Here is a 13,604-nt window from a genome sequence, read left to right as displayed (position 1 = left end):
ATTCACCAAGAAACAGGCCATGGAGGAAGGAATTACATATTATCCAGGCTGAGAGAAAGATTCTGGATTCCACAGGCAGATTCAGCAATAAGAAAGATCCTGTCAAAGTGTGTAACATGTAGAAGGACATCTGCGAAACCTGGTGAACAAAGAATGGCAAACTTGCCACAAGATCGCCTGATTCCTGACAAACCTCCATTCACAAATGTGGGCGTAGACTATTTTGGACCTTTTGAGGTCAAGCATGGGCGCAGCAGAGTTAAGCGATATGGTGTATTGTTTACATGTCTTGCTGTTAGAGCAATACACATAGAAGTTGCCCACTCACTTGAGACTGATTCTTGCATAAATGCATTCAGGAGGTTTATTGCAAGACGAGGTCAAGTGTCTGTCATGAGATCAGGCAATGGCACTAACCTTGTGGGTGCAGAAAGGGAAATGCATGAAGCAATCAAGGGATGGAATCATTCAAAAATCTCAGAAATGCTCATGCAAAAGGGCATCACGTGGATATTTAACCCCCCAGCAGGGTCACATTTTGGAGGAATCTGGGAGAGACAAATTCGCTCAGCTAGGAGAATTCTTAACCAGATCCTAAAGCAGCAACCTCTGGATGATGAATGCTTGCGGACATTGCTATGTGAAGTTGAAGCAATTGTCAACGGCAGGCCAATAACAAGAGCGTCTAATGACCCCAATGATTTAGACGCACTTACACCTAATCATCTACTTCTTCTTAAAGGGCAGCCAGTACTGCCACCTGGATTGTTTCAAAAAGAGGACTTGTATGCAAAAAAAAGGTGGAGACAGGTGCAGTACCTGTCAGACATTTTTTGGAAGCGTTGGACTAAAGAGTATTTGCCGCTTCTACAAGAAAGACAGAAGTGGTTAGTGACTAGGAGAAATCTGAGACCAGGAGATGTTGTTCTCATAGTTGATGACAGTGCACCAAGAAGTTCCTGGTTAATGGGAAAGGTTGAGAGAACAGTTCCAGACTCACATGGACTTGTCAGACGTGTGTTTGTCAAAACCAAAACTAGCGTTTTGGAGAGGCCTATCGACAAGTTATGTTTGTTGCTTGAAATGGAGGCAACAGTTTGAATCTAAGCCTCATGTGTAACAGATATAGGTTCAACACATATGACTTATGTTTCATATAATGTTTGGTTACGCCAGTTAGATTCTGAGTGTTGATATTAAATGACGCTTTATTGTGTTAATATGTAATTGTTATGCCTTAGCAGTAACAATTAGGGGCCGGAATGTCAGCGCCATTTATAGTTATTACATGTTTTATTTTGAAAGACCTGAAAAGGATATGGTGCTTTTGTTGTGAAAGGTTTGTAAAAAATAAAGCAAGCGAATGGCGGAGCGACACGATGGTTTTACCGTCGTTGTTGCACAAACCGACGCGTAAAACAGCCTCTTGTCCATCCAGACTCTTATTTTAGATATAAGAAAATTAGAGAACTCCAAGAAGAAACAAAGATAGCCATTACAGTGATCATGAGTAACAGAAGTGTGCCTGTTGAAGATCATGTTTCTGCATTATTATATGTCCTGTTATTGTTCTGTGTTATATTCAGCTTCCAGCATCCTTTCCCAGCCCCTGTTACACCATCCATACAAAGCCAGTGTGACTGTGAGCCAATGTGTTTGTTTGTGTTGGATCAATAGATTTGACAGACTTGGTTCATCCAGAGGGAAACAGTCCAAATTCAGATCTGATGAAATGATGGAGGCTGTTTCCTACCACGGTGCTGATGTGTGACTAACAAGGCTCATGGTCTCCAGCAGACAAGCGCCTGGAATGAGGTGAGCTGAGTGTTGCTTTGGTGGGTCTGTGCCCACGTCATGCATCAGGATTCATGTTGGCAATAGTTCATATCTCTGTTCTTCAGCCTTCATCACAAAGCTGTGAAGGAAAAACAAACATCTAACAGGATCTGATGGATGCAAAGTCCACTGAGCTCTTTGTCATTTACAAACTTGTCCAACCAACAAGAGCACAGATGAAAAACACAGTGACAGTTACAGGATTTTGCCATATATGAGCATAGATTACTTTCATATAGATTTTCAATGCAGGCTTTTGGTGAGCCGCTGGGTTCTGTCTAATAATCATCTCAGCATTTTACAATAGAACAGCTCTTTATTAGCTCTGCATTTATTGTTATTGGACATGAAACAAGGAAGCTGTTTCTCATTGGATGTTAGTTTCATGTTCATCAGGATCATTTTCTAAAGAGCTGATATTGAGACCATTTACTGCACTGGCTGCACATCCTGTCTACATTTCTCTGTATGTGCTGTGTTTAGACTCACAGAGAAATGACTCAACCAGCTGTGTTTGACTATATGAAAGGTCAGTGTGTGTCTGCACACAGACTGTTGTGTTGGACTGTTATTCAGTTGTCTGCTGAATGTTTTCAAATGTCTGCATCTCAGCTGTGATGAGGCTGGGGGTCACGGGAGGCCACTGTAGCAGCCTCTTCAACATCATGACATCATCATAAATGCTGCTGGACCGTCTGATGGGCTGACGGTGAAAAAGCCGTCGGGAAGGAAACAGAAGACATTTCAGAGGCTGCAGCAGATTTCTTTGATTCGGGGCCTTTTTCAGCTTTATTGGACAGAGCAGTGAAGATAAGTGACAGCAAAGCAGAGAGAAAGGGGGCGTGGTCAAAGCCAGGCCAGCTGCTCTCCACCTCGTGGTCACCTGCTCATCCTAGTGAGCTCCACCAGCAGCCCTTTCACACACTTTACACTGTCAAACACTGTGTGTGGAGCTCAGCTAACAACAGGCTGCATTTAAGTCTGGACTACATGCTTTTATATTGTTTTTATTCCATCAGCAGCTCAACATCATGAGCAGCTTTGACATAAAGACATCAAACTCAGTTGCCTGCAATGATATTTAAAGTCCAGCAGGTGTCAGTATGGAGCAAAACAGCAACACTGTGTCGACACAGTATCGGTACAGTTTGGGGAATGTGCTGAAACGCTTCACGAGGCCTCATCTACCCATCACTAAACAAAACTAACCTCAAACCTGAAATCCTTAGAAAGATATGCAGGGAGACGTGAAGGAGACGACACAGACGAACCAGCGACGAACACGAGACAACACACACTATAAATACACAGGAGGGAGGCACAGCCGATTCTGATTGACAAGACGAGACAGGGGAAACGCAAACTCTGGCATAAGACACAGACCTTCACAATAAAACAGGAAATGCAGAAGGAAGCCACATAACAAACCCTAAAACTAGAACTCAAGAAACACTAAAAAACTAAGGAACCATGAGAAGAAACCAAAACTCAAAAAACACTGGGCCACCCACCCAGGACCATAACACTTCAGATCTGAGCAAGCACGCTGCCATGGGAACGTGACATTGACAGAGAAACCCCCGGATCCTCCCCCTGACATGACCGCTGTGGGCGGACCTCCACCCGCCCCACTCGGGAGTGGAAACACAAAACATTGTTTTATGTCATGTGCTGGAATAAACAGGAAATAGGTTTAAATGTTAAACACATTTCATCAAGTCAAAAACAGCTATAATATAATTTAATCTTTTCTTGGTGCATAAAATAAAAAGATTAAAAACAATTAAAAGAAAAGCTTTTTAATTTGATTCATTTCTATATGATGGATTATGCAGAAAAAGTCTCGGGCTGAAACGTCTACTTTCTACTTTATTACGTATTCAAGTCGTGTTTTTTTAAAGAGTAAAGTAACCAAATACTTTTGAAAATAAGTAATCAGTAAAGACATGGGATTACTTAGTAACTGAGTACTTATTTCCAGTAACTTGAGCAGCACAGCTTGTAATGAAGTAAATGTTGTGTATGATGTGAATGAAAGAGAGCCTGGTGAGGTGAGTCAGTCTTTACACAGCTCTGTTAACAACATGTTGCTGCTGCTGCACAAAGATCAGGAACGCTGCAAACTGAAACTCTGCTGCAGGCAGTGACTCGTTTTTCTAGTTTAAACTTCCCTGGAAGATTGTTCAACTTGAAAACAGCCAACATCATTATCAACACCTCTCACTGTAAACTCAAACCATAAAACCCTTGAGGATCCACGGCCTTATGGTTCTTTAAACTGATGATCTTAAACATGTGAGCTCATCAGAACTGAGAATGAAGACAACCAGTTGGCTCAATCCTACTGAGTGCAGCTACATTTCAAGCTTAAATACATTTCTCCTGTAACTGTGTTTTCTTGGCCTCCATCAATGAAACACTGCACACTTTATATTTAATAAATATACAAACATTTTAAAAAGAAAACATGTTTAAGATCGTGTAAGTACTGTTGAATATGTTAATGGCAGGTTTGATGAAATTACAAACGTGGTCAGTCTGATGTATGATCTGATGCAAACTGCAGTTCTGTTAAATACTGTGTTGACATGTTGATGCGTCACAAAGATCAGGTCTGCTCCAAATGAAACTCTGCTGCAGTTACCAGTGTTTCCAGTTTCCATGGAGACTGTGTGCTTGGCTAAAAACAGCAGCATCACTGAAACACGTCTGATTGTCATGAATATGATGTGAGAGCGAGCAGAGAGCTGATGCTGACTTCAGTAAAGAGCTCAGCTGTGACTGACTGTGTGGATCATATATGTTATACCTGGAAGTGTCTCTGCATGTCTGTGACTCTGGATTAATGTGATCCGTGAACAACTTTGTGACGTCTGCATGTTAGTGATGGTCTCACAGTAAAGTCTAGAGTATTACATGAAACACAACCTTATTGACGCCACTGATTTGTGTGTTGTTTCCCAGAACACACGACTCTTAGCAGGACTTTCTTGGAGATACACGTTTACCTCGTAAAGTCTGGTTAGCGTTGCTGAAAGGTTTCAATTCGACCCAAACGATGATGCTGAAATAAAAGTCCGAGACAAAACTGTTTGCTTCCAGTGTGTCCAAACTCTGATCTTGTGTTTCCTATGTTAGAGCTGGAAAGCTGCTGAACACGTTTCCATGTTAGTTCCTGCAGCAGCCACTGAAACAGCATTTCTACAGTCCAGCACTGATTCAGCTCATAACAAGGTTCAGGTTGGTTCCTGCTGTAGACTCTAATAAAAAATGACCATCTATTACAAACCAGACAATTTTTCTTGGATTGACGTTTTGTAAATGTCCACAGCAGTAGGTGGAGGAGGAGGTGGGGCCCTCAGGCAGCAGACTCTCTTTGTAGGACCAAGAAACAAATCACTCGGGTTAAAGAGAGCGAGGAGGATTCAAGTGCAATGACATCCTGCTCAGCTACAGCTGACGGTCAGTGAGAAACAGCAGCTCATTAAAAGTTTTTAAATTACTGACAGACGGAGCAGCTGCTATGTAAAAGTGCAGGTTAGATATTTGGAGCCATCACTGAAATCCTCGATCAGCTCTGCTTTTGACCCCACATCTAAAAATGTCAAAGGACAGTTGGTTTGTAGACGTCAGGCTCTGAGGTTTACCAAGAGAGTCTAACAGGAAGCCCAACAGTGCACGTCAGAACTTCTCTGACACTGTTATACCAGAAATGTCCTTACCTGGTTGGCAAACCCACCAACCTGACACACCTGAAGTCTTTGGCACAAGTCGTGCTGACTATGTTCACTCAGGTGCTTGGTCTTCAGACCATGTTGTGATTGATGAACCTGACTTGACTCCTACCAAGACTGACTCAGATCTCACTGCACCACAGCCAGTAAGGTGGAGGCGCTCTGACAGAGAAAGACATCCACCTGAGAAGTTTCCTTATGAGGAAGTAGGAGAGCCGCTGACCTTGGCTATTAGCTCCTTTTCTCAAACCTCAGCTGTTGCATTCTCCACAACTGTTACTCCACCACGTCCACGTTGGTCAACGATGCATGAAGGGACTCGCCCGGTGGCGCCAGTGTCCGGCAGCCTCGCCTCTGTCAGTGCGCCCCAGGGCAGCTGTGGCTACGATGTAGCTGCCATCACCAGTGTGTGAATGTGTGTGTGAATGGGTGGATGACTGAATGTAGAGTAAAGCGCTATACAAATGCAGGCCATTTACCATTTAAGTCGTGTGGAAATGTGGAGAGTCTGTGAGCTGCATTCACAAACAGGTTGGATCACTCTGAATGACAGCGATTAGAGGAGGGTCTTCCATCAGTACCAAGCTCTGCTGATTTTCATTAATAAAACTTAAACCTGCTCAGTGAAAAACAGAGTGAAATCAGACAAGACTGAGTCCACTTTTAACTTTGTTTCGTCAGATTTAACAGCAACTCATCTGAAGATCAGCCTCCTCCCTGTAAGAGGAAAATTCTTATCAAGTCTGAACCTGTCCTGCTTCAGGTGAAGCCCCGCCTCCTTCCAGGAATCACCTGTGTGTCTGTGTTTAGTGTGCAGCTGTGGAGCTTGTTGTTGGCGTGTGAAGAAGCTGTAAGTTTGCTCTGTTTCCTCCTTTAACAGTTTGTCTTTAGGAACTTGAGCAGATCAGGAAGTGAGACGTTTGTATTTACATAAAATGAAACCAATGAGATGATTTGATGATTGTTTGACTCTGTTTGACTCAACAGTCAAAACAGAGTTTGACTGTTGAGCTTAAAGTGAGCTTGAATGTTATTCACTTCCTGTTTTATTTTGGTAGTTATCGTCTCTGGTTTTTACCCCGACATTGTCTACATTAATTTCAGCTGTAGAAGGTTTTATTGACTGTTTGATTTGTCACTTTATTTAACTATAATTGTTGACTTATAAACTATTGCTTAAAATGTATTTTCATTAAAATACCAAATAATTTAATACTTTATCATCTAATTAGATTATAATTCGGTAAATAAGAGCGATAGTGTGGCCTGTGTGGGTTGTCTTCAGGTTCTCTGCTTCCTCCCACACTCCAAAAACATGCATGCTGGGTTAACTGGAGATGTGTGATTGTGAGCATAAATGTTTGTCTGTCTAGCTCTGTTTCTACCTGGCTCCATCACCGTGGTTACTGATGCTGAACCAATAACCTGGTCTGGACCAGGTTATGTTCAGAGTTTTTGTTTAAAATCAGCTGAAGTGCCTCATTTTCACTGATTCTTTCATTTACAGAAAGCTTTAAGTGAGATATAGATTCAGTCATATGTTACTAATATTACTTTTAACCTGAGTAGCGAAAGTCCGCGGTGATCTGAAAATGATGTGCCGGGAGTTGTGCCGGGAGTTGTGCCGTTCTCTGCGGCATCAGTGACCCTCGAGCTCTCGACTAGCTATCGAGTTGGTGGGTAACAGACGTCTCCGAAAACGTCGAAGCACTTTTGCAAATATGTGATATCTTGATAAACCGAGCAGATATTGGAAGTTTACACACCCACATTTTCGCCTGAAAATATGTTAAAAGTTTATTTTGTGACCCAGGAAGATTAATAAGAGTAATTTTAAAACTTAAATGCGGTCGCCATTACTGGAAACTGGAGTTTGGCTGGGCCGCACTATGAATTCTGGGATATGGTGGGCAACGAAGGACACACCCGACCCATCCTTCAAATTCGGGGAAAAGGAGGACGCATTTGTCGGCTGCATTCGGAGGAATTTGGACAGCCTTCGGTGCGTCGCTGTGACGTAATCGGTCTACAAATGTGTCCTCAGGAGGACGCAGCCCATGAATTTGTACACACCGAGCCTGCGTGCTGGTAGCACCTTAGCCACAGCTCGGGTGTGGAGGAGAAGCTGAAAAAGAAGGTTTTCTAGTTTGTAAGGAGGAAAAAACTGAGAGGACTAAGTGAAAGAGAGGCTGGAGAGTAACACGGAGCAGCAATGAATGCTGCTCACACAGTTTAGAGAGTTTAGCATCAAATGTTCGAGTGAGTTAGCTCCCAGCTAACTAGCAGAGCAGCAAACTAGCAGAGCAGCAAACTAGCAGAGCAGCTAACTAGCAGAGCAGCTAACTAGCAGAGCAGCTAACTAGCAAACCAGCTAACTAGCAAACCAGCTAACTGCACCCACAAGCTGCGACTGCGTCTTTCTAACAAGAGCGTCAGACACTCAGACTGGTTTTCTTTGTGGATGATGATGTATTCTCACACTGATCCTTCATGGTGATGCTGCCATTCACCCACTGCTCCTGGCAGTGTTGCCAACTCCTCAGTAAGGAAAATTGCTATTGGCTGTCCTAAAAGTTGCTGGAAGTCGCTAAATGACGTCATCGCCTAATTTGGATAAATGGTCATGCTAATGTAATTGTAACGTACGTTGTAGGAGAGAAAAATAACATCGTGGAAGAGACATAACGTGAGTAAAAAACATCCTGGAATGCATTTAAATAAATAAATCATAGTTCTGTCTGTAACTATTACAACACTCTCACCACATTTGTTAACAATTCTCTCAACAAATGTGTTTTTCCTCGTTCTTTGTTATCCAGCTGAGACTTTGGGTATAAATGTGTCATAAACAGGATAAAGCAGTGCAGGTTCAGTGTAATCAAACCTCAGACTGAGTTCACAATCATCACCTGTCCCTGACACCACATCAGCACCAGAACCATGATGTGTTTACTCACATTTAAAAAGGTGGAGGGCAGTGTGAATGGACTGTTGTCATTGGTCTGGATGTGCCTCTATAAACATGTGCTCTTCATTATTGATGTTTTCCTAATGAACAGAAAATGAGACTTAACAAAATCCTCTGACTGTTGTTGGAGCAGGTTGGGTCCTGGGTTTGAGTCCCCCACTGTACCACAGGGGCTTTTAGCTTTGTTTCACAGTGTATAGAACAACAAATAAAACGAAATCACAAAAAAACACATCAAACTTTGAGGGTTGAACCAAGGATGAGGAAGCAGACTCGGCCCCAAACATCTGGATATATGGATGGTTACCAGAGCAACCACAGCAGTGTGCTCTCAGTATATTTAGTTGTATAAAGGTGTTTGTGGTGTGTTGCAGCTGAAACAGTCTCATGTATGTTGACACAGGGAGAAAATAGTGTGAGGACACTGTTCACAGCAGTCACAGCTCGCTGCCTTCAACAGTCTCTTCCTTCCTTGTTTGGATGTCACTGATATCATCTTCTGCTCTCACACTGACCACCTGTTGAAGCTAACATGCTAACATGGAAGCAGCAGGTATGCCACCTGTGGCAGCTGAGGTCACGTGACCTGAGTGTTTGAACCACACGTTGGAGCAGCGTTTCCAAACATCTGCACTTCAGAAGCTCCAAAGTGTGGAAACGTCACTGTGGAGCGTCTCGTCCCTATCTAAGAGATTTTCTTGCCTCTGCAAAGCGAAGCTTGCAAACAGCACTATAGTTTGTCAATCCCAACCAATCAGAGCGCTCCTTATGTCACGTCACATGACTCGTGTGTTTTCCTCTTTGATTAGCACCCAAAGAACTAAAGAAAGGTTAAAAGGACTTTCAGCCAATCAAATCCCAGTTTTTCTACATTTGCACTAAAATGTGACATAAATAATGACTTTCTGACTTTACGTTGGACTAATCTAACGACTCAGCCTGGCTATGTTGGACTGGGTGTGGCAGCAGCTCCCAGTTTGAGTTCAGGAGACAGACGCCCTCTCTACTTTGAAGATCAGCTGCAAACTTTCCTTTTTGATAAAGCTTATAGTTCGAGCTGGATCAGGTGACCCTGAACCATCCCTTAGTTATGCTGCTATAGGCTCAGGCTGTTGGTGGACTTCCCATGATGCTCTGCTTTCTTCTCCCCTCTTTTCACTCCTGATGCTTTTATATGTCACTACTGCGTGTCCTTAACTTTTGTCTCTCTGTTTTGTTCTTGTCTCTCTGAGCTCATCTCTTCTCTTTCCCCTCACCCTGCAACCAGTCATGGTAGATGCTCCTCCTGGAGCCTGTTTTCACTGGGAGGATCTTTGTGTCAAAGGGAGTTCTTCTTCCCACCATCACCAAGTGCTGCTCACAGTGGAGGCTGTTACCTTACACTATTAAACAGCTTCAGATGACTGTTGTTGTCTGTTTAGTATTGTCACTTATAAATAAAGTTACAATGGATGGATAGATGTTATTGTGACAAAGAGAAAACAAGTGATGACAGATAGATTGTTGTTTTGTGTGTCTGCAGTCTGTCAGGTTGTCTGATCACAGAGGAAGGCTGTACTTCTCTGGCCTCAGCTCTGAGCTCCAACCCCTCCCATCTGAGAGAGCTGGACCTGAGCTACAATCATCCAGGTTACTCAGGAATGAAGCTGCTTTCGGCTGGACTGAAGGATCCAGGCTGGAGACTGGACACTCTCAGGTATGGAGAGAAAATCTGATAGAGGAGGAAGAGCTGGAAACATTTCCTGTGTCTTTCACTCACTTCCTGTTTGTTTCCTGCAGATGACACATGAACAATCACACATGCAGGAATATTTTCAGGGACAGACACACTAGTCTAGCTGGATAGTTCATGGATATTTATGTAGGGGGTCTCCAAGGAGTCTGTTTGCAGGAACATTTAGGTCACAGGTGTACCTGATATAGATACCAGTGTACCTAATAAAGTGTCAGCTAACATTTGGAAATGGAAGCTTAAATAATGACAAACTGTACATTCACAGCTGAATTCACAATAAATTTGTTCTCAAGTGCACATTTTTCTGTTATTTTTGTCAAACAACAGAATGAGAATGAAATATTGATTCTAACAGGGCCCATAAACTTTACTAACTAAACATTACTGTGAGCAGCTCCTCCATCACTTCAAAACTGTCATCAACACCACGGACATACATTGGGAGCTGGGCAGTGTCGGTGATGTCTGTGGTCTCATCAAGAGCGACTGAGTATACACTGAAACATTTGGCTTTCTCACACAGTTGGTCAGAAATGTCACTTGACAGGTCAGAAATGCGATCTGCTGCGGTGTTGGCAGAAAGGCTGATGTTGCTAAACTGACCTTTCTTTCCCGGACAGACTATATTTGCAGCCTGCAATATGCACTTTTAGACAAATGCACCTTCTGTGAATGGCTTCCCTGCTTTAGCAATCATCTCACTAACCACGTGGCTCCGACTGCTGCATTATTCTCTTTGGTTGCTTTCTTGGAGAAATCTTGCTGCCTCAGTAGATCTGTTTTAAGACTGGCAACCCGGTTCGCTCTCTCGTCTCCCTGGTATTTTGCATCCAGCTCAGCATGTCTAGTTGTGGAGGTGAACAGAGGTGAACAGAGGTGAGCTTTATCGATGGCTGCAGCCAAACTCTGGAACAGTCGCCCTTCACATCAGGTCGTCACCAACACTGGACATTTTTAAAAGCCGGTTGGAAACACATTTGTACTCTGTAGCTTTCAATCCTGACCAGTCTTTATAGTCATTACTGTGTATGTTTCCTATTTTCTCTCTACTCTGTGCAGCACTTTGGCTCAAGCTGTTTTTAAATGTGCTGATAAATAAATGTAGATTTCTTTGAATAAAACAGTGGAGCCGAGCTTTGAGCTCAGTGTGTAACAGTGTGTGTGTGAGAGCCATGTAATGTCCATGTGTGCATGCTGACTGTGCTGCTCTGACCCCCCTCCTCCTTTCAGGGTGGAGCCTGCTGGAGTCCGATGGTTGAGACCAGGTCTGAGGAAGTGTAAGTGTGTTTTTAATGGGATTCATGAAAACAAAGCAGCACACATTCAACCATCTTCATCATGTCAGGAGTCATCATCAAAGTGTCAATCAATGAACAGATGATGGATCAATAACTGCAGCTGGATTGTGTTTGTTCTCTCCATCAGATTCCTGTCAACTCACAATCGACACAAACACAGTGAACACAAAGCTCCAACTGTCTGACAACAACAGGAAGGTGACACATGTGGAGGAGGTTCAGTCATATCCTGATCATCCAGACAGATTTGATGTTTATCAGCTGCTGTGTAGAAATGGTCTGACTGGTCGCTGTTACTGGGAGGTCGAGTGGAGAGGAAGACGTTTATATATCAGTGAGTTACAGAAGCATCAGAAGGAAAGGAGGCAGTGATGACTGTGTGTTTGGATACAATGATCAGTCCTGGAGTCTGTACTGCTCTGATGATGGTCCTCAGTCTGTCTGGCACAATAAGATACAAACATCCATCTCCTCCTCCTCCTCCTCCTCCTCCTCCTCTGTCTCTAACAGAGCAGCAGTGTATGTGGACTGTCCTGCTGGCACTCTGTCCTTCTACAGAGTCTCCTCTGACACTCTGATCCACCTCCACACCTTCAACACCACATTCACTCAAACTCTTTATCCTGGGTTTAGGTTCTGGTCTCCTGGTGCCTCAGTGTCCCTGTGCTGAGTGGAGTGTAAAGAGTGTCTCCTGTTACAGAAACACTCTGACTGTTGAACAGATAGTTCAGTCTGTACATGTCTGTCTCTTTCACTCACAAACACGTTTTCAGATTCATGGATTCAATCAGTTGATGTTTGAAACTCTTCTAAATGATTCCTTGTAAACTTCTTCCTCTTCAGTCACAAACAAACAGGAAGTGATGTCACATGTGTTCCTGTCCACACAGCAGAATGAGTCTATTGCTGACAGTGATGTACAAACAGAGTGAGCATTTCTGAGGCCCAAAATAAACTGAGTAGTTCACTGAATGAACAATGGACTGTGAGCTCAGTTCCTTCATCATTAGTATGGATTATATATGTATATGTATTATATTAGTATCATATATATCAGGTGCTGCTGCTTTCAGTCATTGTGCAAATGTGCTGTTTGTAAGCTTGTAAAGCTGCAGTCAGCTGAGACTGAAGAAGTCACCTGATCAGTGAGCAAACGTTTCTGAAAACGTCCAGATGAACAGAATCAACCTTTGGGATAATCTGTTCCACACATCCATGTTTCACTTACTGCATTATATTTCCTCATTGCTGTGCACACAGGCCTGTGGCTTATAACCAACTCCAAGTTCAGACTCAGAGGCTGCTGAAGCTGTTTTCTGGAACAGAGACGTGTTGGATATAAAACCAACTCTTCTTTATGTGTCAGCACTGAGGAAAGGAGCAGCTTGGTTTCTAAGTGTATGAAGGACTGTAGCAGTGTGTGTGTGAGCTTTATTTCACAGACAGAACCATGTCAAAAACACAACTTCAGGTAAAAACAATACAAAATCAAAGAGTCTGATCAGAAGGATTAAACAGAGGAGTGTGGGACTGTTTTTAACAGACAGCAGGTTAAGCCAGGCTGGAGGAGTAAACTGAGCCTCGGTGTGAGCAGCAGTGTGTTTGACAGGAAGCTGAGATAAACAGTCTGGAGCCCATTTAGTGCTTCATATGAAAGTGTGAGGATTTGAAAGCAAATCTAAAATCAAGCAGGAGTCAGTGTGAGAATGATTTGTGCTTTTCCTCAGTCAGATGCTGGGAGTTTCAGTTCATCCATGTTCAGCGTGCTGTGCTTTGTGTAACAGGAGAATATGACAGTATAAATCAAGTCTTCATGTCACTGAAAGCCTCCACAGTCTGCTATGGAGGTGCATCAGTTTGGATTTACAAGAAGAACATTTCTTAAACCTGCCACAAGATGGCGCTCCAACAGAAGGGATGTCCACAGTGTAACACAGACACACACATACTGTGTGAATGTGTGAGTGAATGGGCTTTCAACACAAGGCTTCTGCTGCTACCTTTAATTACATAATTAGCTAACAAGAACAAAC

The 13,604-nt window shown here is 43.1% G+C and overlaps 1 long non-coding RNA gene across 1 annotated transcript in view; it reads left to right on the top strand.

Moving 5' to 3' along the window:
- The window catches only part of LOC120743563, a 28,688-nt gene extending 17,262 nt beyond the window's left edge, over positions 1 to 11,426 (top strand). The window contains exon 2 of the long non-coding RNA XR_005698232.1: positions 11,150 to 11,426. This is a non-coding gene — a long non-coding RNA (uncharacterized LOC120743563). The remainder of the gene's footprint in view (positions 1 to 11,149) is intronic.
- Positions 11,427 to 13,604: the final 2,178 nt, after the last annotated feature.

This window comes from Simochromis diagramma, unplaced genomic scaffold (assembly GCF_900408965.1).
Source record: "Simochromis diagramma unplaced genomic scaffold, fSimDia1.1 OVJJ01000114.1, whole genome shotgun sequence".
NCBI lineage: Eukaryota > Metazoa > Chordata > Actinopteri > Cichliformes > Cichlidae > Simochromis > Simochromis diagramma.
Note: the sequence above shows the minus strand (reverse complement) of the source record. Positions and strands in the feature narration are given on the sequence as shown.